General features: G+C 39.1%; 1 long non-coding RNA gene across 2 annotated transcripts; it reads right to left on the minus strand.

The window, feature by feature from the left end:
• Nucleotides 1–1,161: 1,161 nt before the first annotated feature.
• LOC113009281 (uncharacterized) lies at nt 1,162–3,111 on the minus strand. 2 transcript variants are annotated; one of them, XR_003270151.1, is made up of 4 exons: nt 2,397–3,111; nt 1,836–2,069; nt 1,587–1,750; nt 1,162–1,467 (listed from the first exon to the last, which is right to left on the minus strand). It is a non-coding gene; the product is annotated as an uncharacterized LOC113009281 (long non-coding RNA). The 2 variants fall into 2 exon arrangements; XR_003270150.1 differs by having other exon boundaries at nt 1,587–1,695; nt 1,824–2,069.
• Between the last annotated feature and the right edge of the window lie 19,092 nt (nt 3,112–22,203).

Below are 22,203 nucleotides of genomic sequence, written 5' to 3' on the forward strand. Positions count from 1 at the left end.
ATCAACCCAGGCAAAACGTTCACTGCTTATCTCCCTCTATATTCCCACTGCATATTCTATTCGAAAACAGTCAAAGCAACAAATAAAACATTAATAAGGGCATGACATGAAATATAAGGAACAGAGATGTACAACTTCAAAACTAATCAAATTTATGATCCACCACACTTGCTGCGGGAGATTTCACGTGCCACGTTTGAAGAGTAAGCTAGTGAGTGATGTTGTGTCCTGTCCGACTATACCATATTGCACCACGGGTGGTGTCGTGAAATAAGAGGAAAGTGCAGTCGGGAAATTGAAGAGTTAGAATATAGTTAAGACGGCTATCTGATAACTCGATATGTCTCCCTGTTACCTCTACGATGTAAAGTTATGTGCTGCATTCATTAAAGAGCACTGTTCTTTGATGAGGACTCAGCTAATTACTCAGCTACATTTGCGAAAGAAAGCAAAGGCATTGTCATATATTTTTACTTCCTATGATAGCCCGACGGGCAGGGCTGAGATAGATTTTGGTAGCCTGACTGGAAATATCACTAGCCCCGGGACGTCGGGCTAGCGATTTTGCGAGCCCTGATATATATTTTGTTAATATTTTGGCTATGGTGTCTTGTTTTGAAATGTACAAGAGTAAAAGTGTTTTTAGCATGTGCTTCAAAGCTAAGTTTGACTGGGAAACTGTATCAACAGAAATTCACTGCAGCCTATGTAATATTTCATGCGTCATAATTTATTCTACTCTATCTTGCAAATACACATTTGTGTGGCAATGTCATGCACAACACACATAACTATTAGATCCTTAAGATCAAACCCGTGTCATTGTTTTGGTCCACTGCAGTGCAGTAGTCAAAAAAAAGAATAAGTGAAGTGTCCACAGATAGCCAGGATAGAGCCCAGAGTGTTAATGTTTAAAATGTATAAAAATATTATTGATTACAATTCTTTACTGTTAATATCAATAATAAGCTTTTTATTTTGAAATTATAAGTTTAAAAAAATGCTGTTACATTTACATTTAATGCTGTTTCACTGTAATCATTTATTATAAGTATGGACACAGAATCAAGTGAACAACATTTTGAAATAAGTTTAATTGGAATTTTGTACTACGCAAAAAAACAAAACAAAAAAACAACAACAACAACAACAACATATTAAACAAACAAACAAACACAGCCAGTGCCTTCATTTGTCCATTACATGTCAAACATAGCACTGACCCTTAGCCCCTGATCATCAGCACATGCTTTCAAAAAGAGCTCCATGTCCTCTGCAAACTGAAAAACAAAGAGGAACAAGTCCCTTGCTCCAGTGTCTTCTTCCTCTGACATGTCTATTAAGACCCTCTGCTCTTGATTTAAGGACACATATTTGGGCATTGTTACATGTCCACAGAAAAGTGCCTTATTTTGGACAACCAAAATAAGGCACAGCAGGACGCAGATCTTCAACAACTGCTGGCTCCTGTGTCAGGCAAATGGGGATGAAAACATAGTTATTTCTCTGTTGCAGAACAGTTTTTTAACAGTTATTCAAATGTCACTAACCATGTAATTACACTACTGTTTAAAGTGAATACTGACCTGACTGACTTCCTGGAACTTGCGCTTTTTCAGTCTGAAAATGGGCACGTGTTGTCCTTCAAGCACAGCTTTGGCTTCCTCTCTCCAGTGTGCAAATAGCTTGCCAGAGCTATGAAGAGTAAGGCCACAGTGAGGGCATGTCATTTTCATGGACTTTCCATCAGCTGTAGTTTTATTGAACACAGAGGGTAGAGCCAATGAATGTTCTAACAAAGACTCAGAAAATGGTTCAGATACCGAAGACAAAACCTTGGGGGGGGAAACGGGGCTCCTCGAAGAGTACTGCCGGAGGAATACGGGTCTCCTCGGAGAGTTCAGCGGGGAGCAGTCCTGATAATGGTGGCTGACTTGGCATTGAAGAATGCTGACAAGACAATAAATGCCTTGCCATATCCCCACGCCGTATGATTGTAATCTTACAGACAGGGCGGTGAAAGTGTCCTGTTGTCCTACAAGGCAGCCTGCACCGGCATATCATTTTATCTGTAAGAGAAAAAAACAAACAAACAAACAGATGTAATTTAAATGTAGTTGTATAGAATGCAACCAATTTGTCTAACAATCAGATTGTACATGTTAACAAAAACATCCAAGCCAACCTCAATAATGAAAGCAAAATGGTATGGATCACAAAAGTTATGTCAAGAAAAGTGGTGAAAAGTAAATAAAAATATATTTTATAAAAACACTATTTTTGTTGCAGATGAACTGTACAATATCAACAGCAACTTTTAAGTCAACAAAGATACTGCAGACGTGCTTAAAAAAGTGCATATTTATAACTATAAAGTATATTTAATACAAACATACCTTTGAAAGGCAAAGCATTTTTTATATGCACACTGAGATGCTCCTCAATCTTTGCCCTGACAGTAGGGCTGAAAGTGGGGCACAGAGGGCAGTGAAAGAGTCCTCTGCAACACGTGTTGCATTCCTGCAATTCTGGCTTTAAGCCCGAATTTCAGATTGATGTGTGCATCTAAAACAGAGAGAGAAACAGATAAACACCATATATACATTTAAGTTAAGGATTTAGCAGAAATAACAATTTACAGTTGGCATGTAATAGATTTGGGAAGAAAATCCTTGAAAAAAACCCCACAAATATTTTACAAGACACTTTAATTTGTGAGACATGTTTCTATTGACATATAACAGTCAATTGAACAGAGGCTAACTAAAATCTGGGCAATAAAAAAGCTGTACAGAAAAGAATAACGAATAGAAGTATTGATAAATATATAAATCTGTTTGTGACGAAATTTACAGTGTTGACGCTAACCAAAGGTGTCACAAGTGCACACGTTCCTTACTACAGTTTAGATACCTCTGTTTAAAAAGCACCGACTCGACTTTTTAGTCAAGTCGAAGCAAGAAGTACAGGGTTTAAAATATAATTTATGTACAAAATTTTGAAGTAATCTTGCGTCCAAAGCACGCGTGCGGGGGGCTGATTTACAAATGTACGGATTACAAAGTACAGATACGCGTGCTACAATGTGAGAAGTAGAAGTATAAAGAAGTATACAGTAGGCACAAAAAAGTACAGCAGTAAAGACACCAGAAAATGCTACTTAAGTACAGTATTGAAGTATTCGTTATTTTGCATCTCTGACGCCAACAATAAATCATACTCTAATGCAAAATGTGGTTTTTGCTTCTTCTCGCCCACAGAAGCCGTTAATCCAGCTCTCTTACTTAAACCAGGCCCAGGAAAAAGCATATCTGTGTGTTTCTCTGCCATGGAGCACGATGAAAAAACATTCAAATAAAGAGGAATGTTGTTGTAACGCTAAATAAGTGGCAACGTGATCATTGTAAGAAAACTAGACGATTCCTAGAATTATGAAATCACTAACGGCAAATTTATTTAAGAAAGACTTAACCAACCTTTGTGATCAACTTGCAAGACTTCCACGGTATCCATGAATGTTTACGGCTAGTGTGGAGGTCACGTGTTTCCGGCTACTGTGGAGGTCACGTGCTTCCGGCTACTGTGGAGGTCACGTGTATCCGGTTACTGTGGAGCTCCACAGTGGCTGCAGCAAGACCCTTCTCGCTTCGGCTGTTATCAGTCCATACAATGGGCGTTATTAGCACAAATCAGTCCCATAGATATGGGCCATCTCCTGCTAGATTGTTCAGAAGGTTGTTCTCATCCATCCAGATGGAGGATCACTAACAGGAGCGTGGAAGACTCCAGAATCCACTCTGGCTGGAATCCGGTGGATATGCAGTGTTTACAGGTAAGACCATTTACACGGACAGCATTTATAGAATGACTATTAAAAGTCAGCGAGTGTCAGTAATGTTAATGTGGTTATCTTAGTAATACACCGAGTGCTAATATAACAGCTCCTACATTTGCTTTTTACACATGTATGTAAGCATTGAGCCAAATTTAGTAATGCCAACATATTAAACAAACAATATTTGTTACATAATACATCTGTAGATACACTGTCACAGATACTTTTTAGTAGAGGTGGGAATCACCATACATCCCACGATACGATATTATTGCAATTTTTTAAAATATTTTGCGATATTCAGATTCTGTACATAAAGGTAAACTTGATCAATATTCATTTTATCTAATATCAAAGTCTCACACTCAGTCTTTCTCTCATTTCAGTTTTATTGTTGACAAACTGAACGGTTTGTATTACAGTCTAGTCCCACTGAACTGAATGCAACCATCTGGTACAATTATAACTATTCTGAACTATGCAATATGAAAACTATGCAGCCCCTTCAGCAACTGAAGAATTTGAAAGTAAATTAAAACAAAATATAATTTTACATTAAATAAAAAAGTTTTAAACTTAATTAAAATAAAACATGTCTTAAATTAAAATAAGTAAACTGTCATGTTTATTGCTGCCAAAAAAAAGTTAAACACATTTGGACAGTGAAGGAATGTCAGGATTCTTGCTCAGAAAAAGGATCAACATGCTCTGAAGTCAGAGTCCACAAAACCTTTTTTTTGTAACAAAATATCGATTTCTGCTGTCCCTGTATCGATACATTATTAGAAAACAAAATATCACGATGCTACACAGTATCGATTTTTTCCCCCACCCCTACTTTTTAGATGACCTTTTTTTTTTCCACTTTTGAGCTTTAAACCTTTAAAGAAATGTCACAGGGAAACGGTGATCAGTTAGACCCACTGCAGTTAGACCCACTGCAGCGTACGATAGAGGAACTCAGGGAAGAACACATACAACCAGAGATGGGCAGTAACGCGTTACTTGTAACTTGTTACTTCTTGTTATTTTCCTAAAATGTGCTCCAGAGTGACAAAAATATCTGCTGGAGTTGATGCTAATTCCAAAACCCAACAAAGACAAACTACTTCTGGATAATTGGAGACCCATAACCCTTCTGTGTAATGATTATAAATTACTGGCTCATGTATATGCGAACCGCTTAAATGATTGTTTAACACATTTAGTGGATGAATGTCAGTCGGCGTTTATAAAAGGAAGACATATACACAATCACATTAGATTGATTTTTGATATGCTTGATTATCGCCAGTATATAAAGACAGAAAGCTTAGTGTTGTTTTTGGACTTTTATAAGGCTTTTGACACGGTTGAACATCCCTTCCTGCTTAAAGCCTTGAATTTCCTGGGTTTTGGGGATAACTTTTGTAATGTGATCAAAATGTTTTACAGTAACATTTCTAGCTTTGTCTCGCTTAACCCTGGAATGACACCTAGGTTTGATGTGCAGAGAGGTATCCGTCAGGGATGCCCTATTTCCCCCAAATTGTTCATATTAACCACTCAACTGCTGGCACTTATCATCCAAAAAGACCCTGATTTGTATGGTATTAACATTTTTGACAAGGAATTCAAAATAAGCCAGTTTGCTGACGATACTGCACTGTTTTTAAGAGATAAATCCATGGTAGCTAAAGCGCTTAACACTATCTCATTATTCTCCCAGGCGTCAGGACTATGTCTGAATATTAACAAATGTGAATTGTTACCTATTCACACGTGTTCTGATTCTAATATAGCTTCTATAAGAGTTGAACTGGAAGTTAAATATTTAGGTATAGTGATTTCTAAAGATATGTCCCGAAGAGAAGACAACAACATCTGCAATCGTATCGTCGACATGAAGAAATCCCTTAGTCGTTGGTTGACCAGGGATATTACTATATTTGGCAGAGTCATCCTTTCCAAAGCTGAAGGTATCTCTAAATTAATTTACCCATGTCATTCTCTTTATGTTTCTCCCCAAAATATTAGGAAAGCCAACTCAATTATTTTTCAATTCCTATGGAAAAACAAAACCCACTATATTAAGAGATCACAGTTGGTTAAAGACTATGAGAAGGGTGGTGTCAGAGCCTTAGACTTTGAATCAATGATCGGAACTTTTAAGATCAACTGGCTCAGAGCTTGCTTATCTCAGTCTGATTCCATGTGGTTTCATATACCCAGATCTTTATTTAAGGAACTAGGAGGAATTGATTTTCTATTAAAATGTGACTTTGAGACTAGTAAAATACCTGTTACACTCTCTAATTTTCACAAACAGATTCTTCATTTTTGGAAAATGATGTTTACACACAACTTTTCTCCTCACATGTCAACCCTATGGAACAATAGAGTGATAACTGCTAACAAAAAGACATTATTTATCAGGAACTGGTTTGAGAGTGGTATCTTGTTTGTAACTGACTTGCTGGATTTGAGTGGTGCTCTATTGGATTACGTGCCTTTCTCAAAGAGACACAACTTTAATTGTCCATTAAAAGAATACAGAAAAGTTTGCTGTGCTATCCCTTTGGCCCTAAGGCAGCTGATATGCAACACAATGCTACACTCTGAGGTCAATCCAGCGCTGCCAAACCTAAAAATTGGTAACTGGCATCCTAAATGATAGTAAATGTAACAATAAATTTATCAGTGTGAATTTTAAATCTATTCTTTTCCAGGGGTTTAACTCAGGTAGATATTTGCAGGCCCTTCATGGGGACCAGTCACTCATGGAAAAGGCGTTCTCAAAATTCATTCAGTGGCCTGTCTCCCCAAAAGTAAAAGAAACTCATTTCAAGATAATTAATAATATATATCCTGTGTCTGAATTTTTAAAGAGGAGGTTTAAATTTGAGGTTAACCAGTGTGCATTTTGTGATTCAGCCTGTGAAACATTACACCATTTGTTTTTCTCATGTCCTGTGTCAGCTGCCTTTTGGTTAGAACTACACAGCTGGTTATCCCTCAAGATCAATGATATTCCCCAGTTTAGTATTTCTGATATTATTTTCTATATGGCTAAACAACATCCATCTGTCTGTACTGTGATTAACATTGTCATCCTGTTAGGTAAATACCATATACATTGTTGTAAATGGAGGAATAGAAAACCATCCTTTACTTGGTTCATCAATGACTTTAAACATTATTTCATGTCACTTAAAAAACTGAAGTCAAGCAGATTTGCCGCAATCTATGATGACATTTCCCATTTCCTACTGTTTTGATTATTACCTATATTGTGCTCCTTTTTTTTTTTTTTTTTTAATTTCTTCCCCGTTAATACTGTGGATCTTTTGTCTAGCCCTCTCCCCCCATATCCTTGCTGTTAGTTTTGTTGTATTGACCGTGTTCTTCTTTTTTTTTTTTTTTTTTATCCTCCATGAGAGTTCATTTGCACTATAATGTGTTATTTTGTTTGTGACTGTATTGTTCCAATTGTTAATAAAAGTTTTTTTAAAAAAAGTGTTACACAGTCTCTCCACCTGGTGGCGGTATCCTCGTACACCATTAACCGAACAGAAGAAGAAGAAAACCCCTGCACATGCGCAGTAAGGATCGGGAGTCCCGATCTATCACTATCTTTTTATCTTTTTTTTTTGTCTACATTATATTAAATGTTTCATTATCGGAAACATTTTAAGAGATACTTGTTATTCTTAACATCTTAACAGATACTATCGTAAAATGCTTCGACCGGAAGTAGACACCTTTCGCGCATGCGGGGTACCGATCGGGTTTCCGGTACGGATCGGTTAGTGACAGTCTCTCTCTTTTTTTTTTTTTCTCCATACTTTAATTAAATTTATGCACATATTACAATCTCTCGTTGGGAGACAACATTAGTGCAACAACATCTTGAAAAGGTTGAATAAGAAACCAAACGAAAAACAAAACAAAAACACATATATACATAAACATAAATATATGAAGGCCATTTTTATGACATATAACAGTTTCTTTTCTGTGAACACTTTAACATATATGTGGCTTACTTAGTACACCAAAAACACAATCATTAAAAGGATAGAGATTGAGTCCCATTGTCGCATATCAAAGCAGCCTCTTTACATGAATCCCTCAGTAATTCTAAAGATGACAAAAAAGATTTTAATTCAATTTTCAATACAGTTAGGGAAGGTCTTTTACTTTGCCATTTGCATTTGTGTATGTGGTATTTGCCCATAATTATCACCACCTTGTGTAGCATGGACAGTTCCTTAGATGGATCACCATTATTATATAAAACTTGTGTTAGAGTCAGTGGGGTCATCCCATCTATTCTTATACTCAACCAGTCTACTAAATCTTGCCAAAAGTCAGTTGTTACTGAGCAGGAAAAAAAAACAAATGATCAATACTTTCCACCTTTTGTGAACAAAATCCACATGGCTCTACCTCAAACCCAAACCTTTTTTTAAGCATTTCAGCTGCTGGGTAATATCCATTAATTATTTTAAATTGCATTTCTTTGACTTTGGGGGGGATAGGCCATTTTAAAAAGTGCGTATATTTGTTCGTTATTTTAATATTACTCCCTTTTAGTTTTGTGTTACTGTTAAAGTCGTGAAATAATTTGTTTTTAAATATCTTGTTCATGGTTTTATTATTACAGTTTTTATCCGTCAAAGGAATCTGATTTAGATGTAAAGAAGGTAGACTAATTTGTGCCTTAGAGTAATACAAATAACCTTGAATCAAACTCAACAGAGGTAAGGGGATTACCTTACAAACCTTGTCATATTCTCTAAGGGAACACTGAATGTTAAACTTAGCATTAAAAACACCCACTGAGAGAAACTGACCCCTTTCATCAAGTAAGTCTGTTATAAAGATTATGTTTTTTTCAAACCACTCTTTAATAAACAATGACTTCTTATTAATTGTAATTGTTCTGTTATTCCACAAGGTGGAGCAATGTGGTGAAAAGTTATGGGCAAACACCATCTTCCAATAAGACAAGACCTGCTTATGATATTCTGACAGTTTCACAGGCAACTTCAATATATCAAAACCACATTTCAGGAGAAAATCCAACCCTCCCACCTTTTTGAAAATATTTTTTGGGATATGGAACCATATGGAGTCAGGTTTCAAGAGGAAGGCTTTTATCCAGTTTATTTTAAATACTCCAACCATTGATTGAAAATCAATTGACTTTATACCACCTTTAGCGTAATCTTTGACAAGTTGTGATTTTTTAATGTAATGTGTTTTATTGCGCCAAATGAATTGATAGATTATAGAGTTAATCTTTTTAATGCTTTTCGGGGTAATGTATAGTGAGTATGCTGGATAAACCATCTTTGAGACGCCCTCTGATTTGGATAATAGATTGCGTCCAAAAATTGTAATATCTCTCGTCAACCAATGATTTAGTGTTTTGGACATGCCATCAATTTTGTCTTTTAGGTTTTTTGATTCTCTAGTGTTGATGTCTTTGTCTAAATAGATGCCTAGATACTTAACTTCATTTTTCACTGGAATCGTCCTCATGCTATTTTCCAAGCAATCATAAAGTGGCAAAAGTTCACACTTCTTCAGGTTCAGACACAAGCCTGAAGCTTTAGAAAAAATTGAAATGACATTCAATGCTTTCTCGAGTATTGATTTATCCTTTAAAAATATTACTGTGTCATCTGCAAACTGACTTATTTTCAGTTCAATATCAAAAATGTTTATTCCTTCGATGTCTGAATGGTTCACAATGAGGTAAGCCATTAATTGAGTGCAAAGAATAAATAATTTTGGAGAAATTGGGCAACCCTGTCGAATTCCACAGAATATGTCTATCCTAGATGTTATGCCTGGATTGAGCGAAACATAACTATAAATTTGTTTGTAGAACAGTTTGATCACTTTGCAAAATTTGTTTCCAAATCCAAAAAGTTCTAAAGATCTAAATAAAAAATTATGGTCTATTGAATCAAATGCTTTAAAAAAGTCAATAAATAGTATTAAACTTTCTGAATTAATAAAGGATCGATAGTCAATCATATCTAATATTAATCTTATGTTATTATGAATCTGCCTTCCTTTAATAAACGCTGATTGGCACTCATCAATCAATTTAGTTAAGACGCTTTTAAGCCTATTTGCATATACTAAGGCTAATAATTTGTAGTCGTTACATAAAAGTGTTATGGGTCTCCAATTGTCTAGCATTTGTAAATCTTTGTTTGGTTTGGGTAATAAGGTTATTAATCCTGTTTTCATTGTTGGGGATAGTTCTTCATTTTTTAAACAATCCAAAAAGCCATTAAATAACAAATCTTTAATGTCTTGCCAAAAGGTTTTATAAAATTCAATCGTTAGACCATCAATTCCAGGCGATTTTCCATTTTTCATTTGTTTTAGAGCTGTATCTAATTCGGATATTTTCAAATCTTCTTGTAACCATGTTTTATCATCCTCTTCCAATTTTTTTACCTGATCTTTAATCATATCAAAAAAGATATCTGCATTTTCTTTTTCAGTTCTTGATTTATACAGATTACTATAGAACATGTTAATGTTCTTGTAAGTTCTGTCGAGTACACCTCATCTAGCTTATTTTGTAAAGATTGTAAGCGTTCTGACTCTTCCACAGTCATACAGGGTTTACCACATAATAAATGAATTTGTTCAATTAGATTTTTCTGTTCACATACGCGTAGGGCAGACACTTTCTTTCCCGTTTCTATAGCTAATTGTTTCACACTATATTTAAACCATTCCCATTTACTGACATTAGTCATGCTCATATTGTTAATTTCTGATTTAAGTTCTTTAACTTGTTTACAGAAGTCTTCGTTTTGTAATAAACTATTGTTAAATTTCCATATGTTGTCAGATCTTTGTTGTTTACGTAGAGATAATAAGAGACTTGTCAGACAATGATCAGTAAGTGGGGTTGACTGGGTCTCACATTTTAGGAACGTGGTGGGTAGCCGAAAACGTAATATGGTGACGATTTGTCACCTAGCGTAAAATGTTACGCTTTGGGAGACAAGCCAATAATCTAATCTTGAACATACGTTTTTATTTGATGGACTAAACCAAGTATATTTCTTCGTATTTGGGTTTGTCATCCTCCAATAATCGATCATATTAGTTGTCGTACAAAAGTCACAAATAATGCTATCGTGTTCTGGTTGATTTCCTCTTTGTGGTTGTCTGTCAAGCCATGAGTTAGGAGCCAGGTTAAAATCGCCTCCAGTTATCACCTGGGTAGAACCATATGTAGTACTCCACTTTGCAATTAATTTACTTAAGTTAGACATCATATTTCTATTTAGCGACCTGTTATTGTATCCATACACGTTAATAAGAATAATTTTCTGTTCACAGACTTCTACCAACACCATGATCCAATGCCCCATTCCGTCGCTTTTATGATCAATAACTCTCCCTGCAAATTTGTTGAATAAGATCATAACTCCTGCTGAGTGAGTAGTACCATGTGAATAAAGAATACTATCTCCCCATTGATGTTTCCAAAATGTTTCCTCTTCCTTACCAGAATGTGTTTCTTGTAAAAACAAAATGTTTGCCTTAATTTCCTTGCAGAATAAAAACATGGCCTTACGTTTGACATTGTTTTTTAAGCCTCGAACATTTAAGGAACTTAATAGAACAGCCATCTATAAGATAAAGAAAAAACAAAAACAAAAACGCAAGAACAAAATACAAAACAAGAACAGTAACGGCTTCCTTGGCACTTACTAGAAGAAAAAAAAGTGCTTGAAGCAGGAATAAGCCTAGTGTCCTACCTATGTAATCATAACAGTACTCCGACCCTATCACAGTACTACCCCTTTATATATGCGGCAATTTTAGCTCTGGATAGCCCACGTTTAACTACGACTTTGCTTTTGACCCTCTCCTATTTTTTATTTGTGTATTTTTAACAGATATGTATATATAAACATATATATATACACACATACATACCCACATTTTATGGTTAACTTGTAGTGACTTCTTCAAGTGCATCTCACAGATCGATCCTTTCACCGTCTATTATTGCATAACCCTCCTTTAGGAATGCTCTTTTGCCGTTGTTTCGAGCTTCCTGCACCTTGGGCCACAGCTTGATCCGAGCTTCACGGTCTTCTTTGGAGAAGTCTTCTTTAAATTTTATGTTCAGTTCTTTGCAGACCCTGGCCTCTTTGGATTTCCTCCATACTTCATCCCTTGCTGTCCTCATGCTGAACTGTATGATGATTGGTCTTGGCACCTTGTTGCTCACTGCATTGTCTTTCTTCCCCAGTCGGTGTACTGTATCAACCATGAGCTGCAGTTTTTCCACTGATACAGGAACCACTCTTGTTAGAATGCCGATCACTGTTTCACGTGTATTCTCGTTGTCCTTCTCTGTCAGACCCAAAATTCTGAGGTCCCATCTTCTGCGATAACGTGCACTCTCCCGACAGCTCTCCTTTAATTCTTTGTTTTCCTTCATCAGCGACTCCACCTTCGTCGTCAGCTTGTCAATTTCCTCTGTTTTTTTGGGTCGCCTGTGTATTTACTTCAATGCGTTGTTCGAAGGCTTCCAACTTCTTTTCAGGCGAATCAAACCTTTCCTCGCATCTCTTTGTGAAGCCAAGTAAAACTTCATATACATTCTTGATGCTCACCTGCTTCTCAGTAGTTTTGCTTTTCATTTTTTTGGGATTGGGACTTGGTAACGGAGTGTGGTCACCTATGGGTCTTCCGATCTCTTTCTGAAGTTCCATCTCTTCTATATCTTCATCCTCACATGCTTCTCGCATAGCAGCAAGGTTGTAATCATGGTCGGAGAGGCTACCTGTTAGCTTGGGGTTAGCCATTTTTATCGCTCTAAGTTTATCTTTGTGTCTGCCTGAAGGTCTGTCAAAGTAACTTCCAGGGGGTTTCGCTTGCGTTCTACTTCCTTTGGAGTAACAGTTTGTCAGTAAAGTATTTTACAGGACATCAAAATCACGTTTCTTAATCAGACCCGCAGATTGTACAACCGCTTATTCCGCCATCTTTCTCTCCCCCCCTCAGTGACAGTCTCTTCTGTTTCTCTGAAAACCCACTGGAGGGTTGGAGTTCTCCGCTTTCACTCATTTTAAATCAAATAAGCTGGGACTTTAGTTAATGTCTTATTGAAATAGAAGAATAACAAAAATAATAAATATTAATAATAAAAATCGAGCTTTATAATCAGAGTGTGATTTTGAGCCCCATAAGTCCTAATATACTGAAATAAATGAATGTTTAAAACATACCCGTTTATGACTTAGACTCTGAAATATCCTTGAATCTAATTTTGAATCAGAAAGTATTCAGATCAGACATTTGTTTTTCAGTGATTTCATTCATCTGGATTATAACTATAATCAGAGGTCATTACATGTATTTTCTTAAACAATGGGCTCCTTATTATTAATATTATTATTATCATTACAAATAAAAAATATCCGTTTAACACTAAAACAATTTCTTGCTTCAGTTTAGAATTCGTGTTATAAACACGAGGGGCTTGTGTAGGTGTCAGACCCCAAAGTGTAATAAAATCCCTCAGATTCAATGTTCTCCTCACCCTGCTCCACTGTGGGTTTGGTGTCCTCCTATCTTTTCTTTGAATTTGTACATACATCAGTCTGAGACTTCGGTCTCAGCCCACACTGAGGGTTGGGGTTCCTCACCTGAGACATGCTTAACCTTTGTGAAGAAGAAGAGAGTAAACACTATGAGAAAAAGGAGTTGGCCAGTCTGATTGTAGTTTGGTGCAGAAGCGCAGTCTTCTTGAGTTTTCAGTCATATTTCAGTCATATTCTCATAAAAAAATCAACTTTGGACCCCCACTGTGAAAATAAACAGAAGCTTGTTTTTTCTTGTGTTCTTTACCTTTATTACTTTTACATTGTTGCTCCAACTTTATACATACATACAACTTTATACATACATACATACATACATACATACATACATGTATGTATGTATGTATGTATGTATCCAACTCGGGTCCAGCCATTCCATCCAAAGGGTAATCCAAGTACTCTTGGACTTCGAGCACCCTCTAGTGGTATCTTGAAGAACTGCAACGTTGATCAGCTGTAGAAAGGTCAAATTCCACAGCTCAGTTTAAAAATTGACGTAGGCGAAGCTGATTTATTAGCGACAGACTCATAATATCAATGGGGATGTAATCCACGAGCGTCCTCCAAGCTTTCTGGGTTCTTGTCTTCTTTCTTTGACGACTCACAGACGCAGTGATCCACAGTTTTATAACCGATTTCAAATGGTGCTAGAAGGCTTCAGTGGGCTCTAAGCACCAGAAGAAATCAGTTATCTTTTAGTGGCAACAGAAGAAGAGGAGGAGAGGAAGACGAGGCACTCGTGTACTGTCCTCCTAACACTCACTCACTGCTGCTGTCCTGCTCTCCCCAAGAACACTGATTTCAAATGGTGCTAGACAAGAGCAGCACACATCTAAACCACCACGTGAAACCAGCTTCTTGGAGAAGACGTTTGGTCACCACAGCTGCAGCGGTGAGATGAACTGCAGATCTCCGCCCTGATCTGTGCTTCGCCACTACATGCACCAACAAAGAGAGATAACTGCAGCTGATAGCATGGTTTTTACACAAACAGGAAGCTAACCACAACGTTTGTTGCCACTGAAGGTTAACAGCTAGTAGTTATATATAATTTGAATGTAGGCAATTTTATTCAGACATGTTATAAAGCAAAGCCAATACAACTGTAGGAAAGTCCCAACACGTACTTCTCAGGACAGATCAGAAGCACTGACCATAATATTTAGAAATTTCTTGGGTCACAAGTAAGTAGTGATTTATAGATATATATAGTTATGTTGTAGGAACATGAAAAAAACAACTCATTCACCTCCTAATAGAAAGACGATTAAAAGATCAATAAGTCAGATGTTGATCCAGAGTGCAGTGTTGTGTCGGACTGCTTCACGTGGACAAAACGACTCGATGAATAAATCAGATTCATTCGAAACCAAAGGTTGGTGGGAGAACAATGTCACCTTATTCTGCTTTAAAACTGCAGTTTAGAGATTTTAGAGATTAAAGTTTGGTTTCAGCACTTCTTCTTTGTGAAATAGTTCAACATTAAACCAAAGTGTGCTTTGCACTAGACTGAGTCGGGAATTGGACTCCAGCCTGGGATGCTCTGCACAGCAAATTCCTAATGTTCTAGACTAAACCATATTTACTGTCACAATATTACATTTTCACCCCACAACTATGAGCAACAACAAAGGAAATGTAAAGGTATCATTATCAAATCCACAGAAGCAAGGGAACTACACTGAACTTCCTATAACCACGTACAAAAAGAACAACTACATAGCTTTTCATTTATATTATTTAATTTTAAAATATTATTGCTATCAAAGCATATATCATACCTCTAGCACAGAAACCTGTCTACTCTTGTAATCCTGATTACAGATGCTAACATGTAGGAAAGGCAGGCGTGTCTGACGTCTGTGTGGATACCTGCAAACATTCACCTGCAACCATCAGCTTTCACTGCATGTGAACATGAGCTATAATCCACACAGGAAGTCAGCGAGCTGTCGTGCTCTGAAGCTGACGATTGGTTGCTAGCGGACATTCCAGGCTCCAGTTGCCTAGGTGACCCTGCAACATATTTACCAACCAGTCATATATCAGTCACCTGTATCCTGCACTCTCATTGGTAGTTGGTTCAAATGCTCACCTTGAAGCTGAGACAAGTTTTCAGTGCGTTTGTTTTTCACCTGTAGGTGCTTGCAGATAAACACAAGTTAGCTCCCAAAAGCCCAAACCAGGGTCAGCTATTATTCCAGCAAGGAAATACAAACCAGTTAGTCCAGCCTACTAAAAACCACTATTATAACACAAACACACACATCTGCTCATCAGGGTTATCTCTGCTGTTGCCATGCCAGTCCAGCATCATGAGCAGCTGGCACCTGAATACTTGCTTCAAGCAACGAAGATGAATTCAAACAGAACAGACGTCACATGAAAAGTGAGGCTGACAGCATAAGACAGGGACGCCTGCCACAGGAGCAATGCATCCAGCCTGCTGTGAACGGCGTTTGGAAGCACGGTGCTCGCAAACACAATGACGAGCGCTCGCTCCAGTCTACGTCAGCCTACACTCACGACCTCCCACCTTCCACAGACACTACAGGAAGACAGAACCACATGACGTCAGAGAGGAAAACCAACGTGAACGGATGGATACGAGTATGCTCAACGTCAACTTTACAGAGCCAAATCTATGTGACACTGTGACAAAGTGGCTAGGACAGAATTCATTTGCCATTTGTCACTTGCGTATATTGTTATTCTGTGTTCTGTTATTTTACAGTCAGCCATAATGCTTTAATTTAGACAGTGCTGGTGTAACTTCTCTTAACACACAATATCCCGGGTTTTGTTTGTGGTAGCAGTAGTTACATTCTTTACATCCATCCATGTGTTTTAAAGCAAACACTACTAACTAGTGATGGGACGTTCTGTATCGAGGCTTCGGAGCGTGTGTCGAGTAATGGAGGGGGCGTTTCCGCGAAGCGCGTATCGAGGCTTGCTTCATTTATGGGAGGAGCTGAAAATGATGACGTCCGAAGCCTCGCTGCCCGGCTGTACCACGTGACTGGTTCATGAAGTGGTTCGAACTTTGCCGCGAGATATGACAGCGATATAAACCCCTCAGACTACATTCAAAAATGTGGGTGTTTGATGGAGAGTTGTTAGTGAGAGTTTGGAGACAGTTTGGAGGTTTATGAGAGTGAGGAGAGAAAGTCAGGAGAGAATGGAGCCAGCTAAGAAGAGGAGGATGTCCTCCCCTGTGTGGGAACATTTTGATCTTATTCCTCCCAACAAGGTATGTAAATTTCTACAGAAGATGGATTTTCATGATACTGATGGTGCAATACAATTTATGTTGAGCTGTCTTGACTTTTGTACAAGGTGAAGTGTTTGCTATGTGCCAGGGAGCTGGGATATAACAACAACACCTCATCCATGCTTAGGCACTACAGAGCTTTGCATGAGAATAAGGGGGACACCGATTGTGGAGCAAGACCAGGTGAGCCATCAAATGCAATGATAATATAGGATGCAGTAATGTTACTAAATGATATAACAATATTATACAACTGTTATAAGTTACGTGTGTGATATTTATATTTGTGCTTTATCTTTATTGTCTTTCCTCAGGAGAACAATCTCAAATAGATGAAGACCTGGTCAGCATGGTGATTGAGGACTCCCAGCCATTTAGCATTGTGGAGGACAAAGGATTCAAAAGATTTGTTAAATCATTAAATCCTAGCTATATTCTCCCCACTAAAAAGGTTGTAAAAGCAGTGAAAATTTAGTTTTTACAGAATAAAATGTGAACAGGCAGGACTGAGGCTCAAAGCCTCAGTGTGTAGCTGTCCATACCTCAACGTTACAAAAGCACAACTACTGTCCACACCCCAACCACACCTCACCTCACAGTAAATGATCATTTCCATTTCAAGCATTTCCAAATAATCATTTCCCATACTGCCACTATAAATATACACAGTATACTGCCATCACTACAATATACATGTTTTACACACTCCTTTGTTGTTGACATTTACAGGCTGTGTGCAAATGCCACACTCTTCAATTCATGCCACCTATTATTTTTTACGTCCAGTAGGTGTCCTGCTAGAGCAAATGAAGCTTCATGAAGCTTCGCGTTGGGGTGAACCAATTGGATGAAAAGCTTCAGTGCTTCATGGGGCTTCATCTGCCCATCACTACTACTAACCATCAGATCATCTGAATTTTCTTCTGTTTACAGGCACATGTCTAGTAAATTATGTTTCTTTATGTTGCTTTGGTTATACTTACCATGGTGTCCATGTTGTGCATTCAGGTCCTGTATGTGAGACGGGTGTATGGGAAGGGCCGCCCACTACTTCCTGTTTATATAGGGTCATGAGGTCAATGATTGGATCACTGGGTGTAACCAAATGGAGGGTTTTCATTTTGTATAGTATTGTTTGTTTTCTTTAAAGTAGCCTTTTGAGTTATATTGTATGCAGTGTTTTACTTTACAAACCATTTAGTTGAGTAAATGAGTTTGTCAGTTTCATGCATGACTTTATTCCTGTTCTTTGTTTAGAATTGTATTATTTGGTTTGACCTATTTTGTTCAATGGTAGGGACTAACGAGGTCAGGTGTGGGCAAAGTCTTGTATAAAGCCAGTGGGATTTTTGCATGCCTGATTGATTGTTTTATGGTAAAAGGGAGATGCTAGCAATAAAGTATGCTTAAAAAGAACTTCAATTGTCTGCTAATGCTATTTACTTATCACCTTCCTTGCTGCTTAAGTTATGCTGCACCACAGACACATCAGCTCCATCAGTACAGACGGACACATGGGTACCTCTACACACATTCATTGTTGTGGGTCCACAGCAGAAGCATTTCCAGGCTGTTGCCACAGAGACAGAGCGTGTGAAGAGAAGCACCCGAGCAACAGAGAAGCTGGTAAATGTGAGTCTGCTTTAGGGTCACGAAATCTTTGGATTAAATCGAGGTTACACAGAGGATCGCTATAGCACTTATTAGTCAAAGTACTGTGCCTGTCGCACACATGACATCTCAACATACAGACTGGAGGAGTTGTGAAGCTAACAGCCAATCAGAGAAAGTGTGGCCAAGCTCAAGAAATCAGCAAAAATCCAAGAAAACCAGCGAGCTCACTTCAGTTTTGGAGGGAACTGAGACAAATTTGCTGAATTACTGGAACGAAACTGTGCCACCCAAATTCTTGACGTTAGACTGCAACAAAGTCTCTGCCCCGAGTCGGCCACAGGCCTCACCTGAAGCACATGTGCTGCTGGCACAGGGTTACGGCTCATCGCTGAGGGTTAAATGGCTCGTTGTAGACACTGCAGGGTGACACGCGAGCAGCTGGAGGGACGGACAAACTGTGACCGTGTGTGTGGTTTCTAGTGTCACAGCACAGAGATCTGCGTGCACCACTGTTTGTGGGAACCAGAGCCCAGTGCTTACATAACCAACTAGGTCGTCATGACAACAAATCTAACAGTACATCATTGTCCCAGCGGCCCTCCAGGTGTTTGGAAGATGGGTGTCAGATGATCAGAGGTGTGTCCAGGCTACAAAGTCTTTACGCTGTCGGCGCTGCAGAAAGGTGGGGCTTTGGAGGGCGGAGTCAACTAACAGCGGCCTACATCCGATGTTAGTGCTGACGTTCACCAGACAGTGTTTTGCATACTATTTAAAAACTCAGCCTGAATCCTGCAATTTTAAATTCACACACAAGAGGGCGACATTGCATCTATAACACCGTGCGGGTCCTCAAAGGGAGGGCTCAGCTTTGATGCACTTGTGTTGGTTAGAGAGGTCAAAGGGCAGAAGTAAATCCACAGTAGGGACCGAAACGCGAACATTTTTAATTTCATTTTTGCGTCGCAGTCATCTTTCCATCCTTTAAACACAGACTCACCAGAGCCTGCAGAGCCTGAACCACAGCGCGTCCTGTCTGCCCATATGGAAAAGAAATAGTAAAAACTTATATGTGATTACTCGTGAAAGTGGCCACTTTCTCATTACTTTCATACAATAAAACATTCAAGTTTCATTGAATGTTTTGAATATAATTTTTCAAGGGATCTTATATCTGTTTTCACTCTTGTATGCTTTTCATACAAGTTTCACACAAGACAGATACAAACTTTATAAGATTGATATATATCTTTTCCATATGGGTGAGTTCAGGATTTGTGTAAAAACTATTCAGGTAGCAGGACGTGTGCCTGCTTTGTATGCCTGCACAGTGATGAATAGTACAAAGATGCTGTGTACGCATTAAGCAGGCTGCATTTGAGTCGCTCAGTTGGATGCAGCGTTTTAGAGCATGAAGACAAGTAGAACAACACGTCTACTCATTAGCAGCTCTGAATCAGCCACGTTAGCACCTTAACACAGACATGAATCATCACAAAGCCTCATGATTAAAAAAGCAAACCAAAGCTCATGATGAGCTGGCATTTCAACAAAGCTTACTAACTTATTTCAGCCATCATCTTAAGAGAACACTTCAACAGGAAGAGAAGCTCTTCGATCTTCCTGATGACTCGCTGCAGTTTCTGAGCTGCAGCCACGTCCCTGCATTTTACAACAGTAACACAATATCAACAAATAGCCATATGAATAACTGTTGATCTGGTAACATGAGTGGATGTTGAGGGTTTAACTGAGGGCTCTGTGCAGAGTCAAACTGGACTTTTCCTTTTGGAGCCTTTTGGAGTTAAACAGAGTTACCTGACAAATATCTGAGGCTTACACCATTCAGGAAAAGGACTGATCAGAAATTATGGATAGAGCCCTGCAAGCTACACATGCAGCTAACCAATTTTCACTCGACCCTTTTGTCCAATATGGGAAAGCTCCAGCATAGAAGCAGAGTGTGGCACCGGCCAAGGGACCGAGCCTCACCCCGACCCAGAGTCCAACACCATCAGGTGACGTCACAGTGGCCTCCACGTTTGTAAATCCACCCTCCTCCAAACACTGCTGACCCAGGGCAGCAAAATAAAGCCTGCAGAGGCACAGCTTACTGCATCCGTACCCATAAAGTCACCACTCTGACTTATTTTAACTACCGTTGACGTGTAAAATAACAAGCTCTTCAAAGGATTTGTTGCAAAAGGCTCAGAACTGAGCTCAAAGGAAATGAAAACAATCAGGGCTTACACAAATTCTGAACCAGCACCAGCCCTCTGCGCGATGAATGCAGGAGTGAGCGAGGGACACAAGCAGACACACATTTTGCTCTCGGGGGAAAAAGGCTTCCTTGTGGAGGTGAGGGGAGCGCTCGTTGTCGGCTCTCGCGCTGGCTTCCTGTTCTATTCTCTCCCAGGAAGTGACACCAAGAATGACAGGCCCAGGCTCCCACGGGTAACAGTGATGTCATCCTCGTTCCGTCCGTCCGTCTGCTCCCATCTGCGCCTGCAAATATAGACAGGAATGATGTGAAGTGGTGACGATTATTTTATGTAAGCTTATATTCTTGTCCTGCGTGTCACTCCTGCTGAGTCACGTAGAACACTCCACTTTGCTGATCAGTGGGCTTTCTTCTGAGTCGTGTGCTATTTCACATGACCTGTGGTTAACTTGGAGACAGGGACGTATAATTGGATGGACAGCCGGAGGGAGGGATGGAAGGCGAGCACGGGAAGGAGGAAGATTCATCAAACAGATGCACAGGATGTTCACGCCATTTAGCAACAACTATTAGTCACACTGCGGCACCGCTGTGTGCACCACCTGCCACAAGCTGCATCACCACACACCTTTAGGTGAGAACTGGAGAGTGAGCGCGTATGTGTGGGTGAGTCGCCGATAAAGAGATGGAGATGTGTTTGTTCTGCGGCCTCGGATTCGCTGAAAAGCAAAATAGCATCCACTCGTGCGGTGCGCGTATGAAAGCAGCTTCACCTTGAGAGATTGCAGCGACATCTTGCAGCCTCTTAGAGAAATGAGCCGATGCTGACTGTGGCGTCTGCTTTTACTTCACACGCACATAAACAACCAAATGCAAACAACGCCCTCGCATAAGCACATCAACCTTCATGGCTTTTACAGTGCAGTTCACCAGCCAGCTGCATAATGTGCAACAATCAAAGCACCACATTCACATATAGAAACCAAGGCTGCGCTCTTTCCTCAGTCATGAAACTTCAAACTGGGAGTCAAAGGGCAGATGTTGTCCGTGCACATGCCCCACAGGTTGGATCACCTTCTGGAGGAGGTTCAGTGATGTGCCCCCGGGGCAGAGTAGTGACTGGAGCACACTTAAACGGTGAGGGGGACAGTCAAGTCAAATTCATTTATAGCACATTAAAAACAACCACTGATGACCAACGTGCTGCACACTTAAGATAATCAAAAGTCTCTGATTTAAAAGCTGAGGAGTAAAAGAGAGTTTTTAGATTTTGAAAGTGTCCCATGTTGGTCCTGATGTGAAGGAGCAGTCACAGCTACAGGGGTAATGAGGAGGCGTTGGATAGGAATGCTGTTATGGAGAGAAATACAGAAGGACAGACGATACTGGAATTTGCAAATGGCTGTGATGAACTAGGAGGAACATAAGGTGGCACAAGAGAAATGAGCAAGTCGCTAAGAGGTGGACTGCATGCTATGCAACCTGGGAGCAATATCAGGTCATGAAAACTTTGGAAATCAAGAAGATGCAAGTGAAGGCAGAGGCATTAACTGGTTAAAGTTGAAGAAGGAAGAATTCCAGTGGAGATGAGACGAGACAGGATAGTAGGGAAGAATTACCAGATGAC

Source organism: Astatotilapia calliptera, chromosome 17, assembly GCF_900246225.1.
Source record: "Astatotilapia calliptera chromosome 17, fAstCal1.2, whole genome shotgun sequence".
NCBI classification, from domain to species: domain Eukaryota; kingdom Metazoa; phylum Chordata; class Actinopteri; order Cichliformes; family Cichlidae; genus Astatotilapia; species Astatotilapia calliptera.